The sequence below is a fragment of the Cornus florida genome, unplaced genomic scaffold (genome assembly GCF_030987335.1).
Source record: "Cornus florida cultivar Cherokee Brave unplaced genomic scaffold, ASM3098733v1 CherokeeBrave_3.0.0_Hap2_Chr02, whole genome shotgun sequence".
NCBI lineage: Eukaryota > Viridiplantae > Streptophyta > Magnoliopsida > Cornales > Cornaceae > Cornus > Cornus florida.
Window position 1 is genome coordinate 83,338,855 of NW_026775572.1, and position 3,790 is coordinate 83,342,644.

Here is a 3,790-nt window from a genome sequence, read left to right on the forward strand (position 1 = left end):
ACTCAGGGCTTCGAAGCTTTAAAAATGGAGATTCAACCATCTAAGCAACCTAAATCGAGTATGCGAAGAGGGGAAGATGAAATCCGAGATGAGAGAGAGATGCGAAGCTTGGAAACTCGCCGGAGATGGTGATGTGGTTGGACAGTGACGGAGACGAAGAGAGGTTAGGGTTTTTAGGATGAGGGTGAGTTAGATCGATCTTTGTAATCGATCTTGCAAACCATCAGTTCTATTTTAAAAAACATTCCCGACAGGGTTTGATCGATCGAACTCAAATGTGATCGATCGAACTTTGATGAACTCTCTTCAAAGTATTTTTGGATTTTTGAAATTTTTGAAAATTGCAAAATGAAAATTAAAAATTTGGATTAAAAAAAATTGGAAAATAAAATAAAATATTTTTGGGTTTTTTTTTTTTTTTTTTAAATTTAATTAAATTAAATTGAATAAACACTAATAATTAAAAATTAATTAAAATAGAATATTTTTGAATTTTTGAAAACTTTTTGAAAAATAAAATAAAACTAAATGAAAATAAAATGCAAATGCAAATGCAAATATTTTTGGATTTTTGAAAATTTGAAAAGTCAGAACAAAGTCAAAATAATGAAATGAAGATTGAGATCGATTGAAACAAGAGTTCGATCGATCAGACAGAGAACAAAAATATGCAGGTTTTTGGCTCAGAAAATTGGCTAGGTGTTGGAACATGAGATCGATCGAACTGAGAAGTTGGATCGATCGAAGAACTTCTTGATCGATCTTGGAATGTTTCGAATGATTAGACAGAGAGTTGAAATATGCAGGTTGATGCAAGATCAAATTTTTCTAACTGTTGAGTCATAAGATTGATCAAACTTGGAAGTTGGATCGATCGAAGGTCTCTTGATCGATCTAAGAGTTAGTTCGAACGATGGGACAGAGAGGTGATTTGGATGCAAGTTTCTGCAGGTCGAAAATTTTTCTAAGTGTTGGATGCAGAATGGAGTTCGATCGATCGAACTCAGGTTTGAGATCGATCGAACTATGCAGAATGCTCAACAATGACATGAAAGCTTATGCAATCCTCACCAAAGTTCCTTGAAATGCATATGAACCAAAAACAAGTATTTAGACTTCGCAAGAAATGAAATAAAAGATAGAAATGGGGGAGGAATAGGGTTTTGACACCCTATGAATGCTTTTGCTAGTCTTTAACGTCTCTAGAAAGACATTGGGCTCTTTTAGCCCGGATCAAAGATCTTATAATGCATCCCCTCCTTGTTGGGGTGATAGATGCTTTGAACTCCACCCAACAAATGGTTCTTTGAAAAACTTGTTGGATTAAGCTCAAAAGCAATCTTTGGTCCCTTGTCTATGCAATTACAACCCTTGGGCTTTCATGCCCTTTCAAAGCAAGAATTTGAAACAAGATTTTGAGAATGCAAGGTTGAAGATGATCCTTTGGAAGTTTTGGTTTTACACAAAAGCTCATTTCCTTGGCATTGAAGATCATGACATTCATCTACAACATTAACTTCTCCTTTATATTTGTCAAATGAATTTGGTGTGGAATTAAAGATATTCAACTTCACCTTCATGTGGCCAAATGAGATTTTCATTATCCCTGTCCTACAATTGATGTTGGCATTAGCGGTTGCCAAGAAAGGACGGCCAAGGATAACGAGAATTTGGCTCTTAGGATTGGGAACCGGTTCCGTGTCTATGACAATGAAATCAACTGGGAAGAAGAATTTGTCAATCTTTATCAAAACATCCTCAATTATACCTCTAGGCTTCTTAATGGATCGGTCGGCAAGTTGCAAAACTATCGACGTCGCTTTCAATTCACCTAGGCCCAATTTGACATAAACCGAATATGGAAGAAGGTTAACACTTGCTCCTAAGTCAAGAAGCGCCCGATTAATGATATGATCACCAATAATGCATGATGTAGTGGGTGAAAAGGGTCCTTAAACTTTGGAAGAGTGTTATGTTGCAAAATTGAGCTTACTTGCTCGGTCAAAACCACTTTTCTTGGTGCTTAGCTCTTGTTCTTCCGCTTTTGGGTGCACAAGTCTTTCAAGAATTTGGCATAAGCCGGAATTTGCTTGATTATATCCAATAGTGGAAGATTAACTTTCACTTGCCTAAACATTTCCATGATTTCATTGGTTTTTGCCTTTTGCTTGTCTTTTGAAATGGATCCTTTTAAGGCATCCAGAAATGAAACCTTTGGTTCAAACACTTTTTCAAAATTTTCTTTTGAACTCTCTTCAACACAAGAAGTTTTCAAATATTTTTTCAACAAAACCTTTTCAACATCATTTTTCAAAACTTCTTTTTCAAACACATCTTTTAAAACTTTCTCATTTACAAGGTCATGCATATGCAATGAAGGAGGAATTGGATGTGAAACGGGACGGGTGACAACTTGAGGTTGGACCGGTTCACTCTCTTCATTGGACATTCCAACTTGATTGTCCACAATCCTACCACTCCGCAAGGTAGTCACTGCATTAACATGTTCAATGGTGTGGCCTTCCGATGAGGAATGGGTTTCCACAACACATTGTTGCTTAGGTAGGGCATTTATAGGCATCTTTCCCTTCTCTCTTGCATTAAGAGTGCTTGCTATTTGCCCTACTTGGGTTTCTAGCTTTGTAATAGATTGAGAGTGAGAATGAAGCAATTGAGTGTTAGCCTCTAAAGTGCCCAAAGCATTCAAAACTTTCTCTTCAAAGGCGGGACTTCTAGTATTGCCTTGAGAATAAGATTGGTTGGGAAAATGAGAATTAGCAAATTGATTCCCTTGTGATTGATAAGGTCTATAACCTTGGGATTCTTGGTTTTGAAGTGGAGGTGGAATGTACTTCCCTTGAAAACCGCCTTGGGAAGGGTTTGAGCCATCTCCTTTGTTTTTCCAAGAGAAATTCGGATGATTCCTCCAACTTGGATTATAATGAGTGCCAAAACGATTGTTCCTTTGATTCACAAAAGCCGCATTGACTTGTTCATTAGGTTCACTTTGCACTTATCTGTGAGGACAATGAGAAGTAGAATGAAGAATACTAGAACAAGTCATACATGTTTCATTTGATGCACGATAAGAATGGTTAGGAAGGAAGATACTTGGTTCGCCGAGTTTTGGTTAATCAAAAATTGATCAAACCTTTGAGATAAAGACTTCATTTCGGCGGCTATTTCATTTGAATGGTCAACCTGATGTAAGCCAACACTCTTCCTACCTTGTGAATTTCTACCATTCTTGGATAATAGTGTTCTATGAAAAGAATTTTCACTCATGCTCTCATAGAGACGCCACACGTCATCCTTATGCCTATTAATGTATGAGCCACCCATGGAAGCATCAACCATACCCTTATAATTGCCCGATAAGCTCTCAAAGAAGTATTGAACTAATTGCCATTTGGGCATGTCATGATGTGGACACTTCCTAAACAATTCATTGAAGCGTTCCCATGCCTCATGAAACGTTTCTCCATCCTGTGTGAAAATTCTCGAATTGAGTTTCTTATGGCATTGGTCTTAGAAACCGGATAGTACTTCTTCAAGAAATCTTGTTGCATTTTTGCCCAAAAAGTGATTAAAAAATTCCTAAGATTGTTAAACCAATACTTTGCCTTGTCTTTTAAGGTGAATGAAAAAAGTTTGAGTCTTAAAACCTCTTCCGGCATGTTCGTATATTTTATGGTGGAACATACTTCAAGAAACTCATCCAAATGCTTGTAAGGTTCTTCACTTAGAAGTCCATGATAGTTAGGAAGCATTTGAATGGTTTGTGGCTTAA

The 3,790-nt window shown here is 36.9% G+C and overlaps 1 pseudogene; it reads left to right on the forward strand.

Annotated features, from left to right (window-relative positions):
• The first annotated feature begins 3,415 nt into the window (after window positions 1–3,415).
• LOC132297752 (small nucleolar RNA R71) lies at window positions 3,416–3,513 on the forward strand (annotated as a pseudogene).
• The last annotated feature ends 277 nt before the right edge of the window (window positions 3,514–3,790 follow it).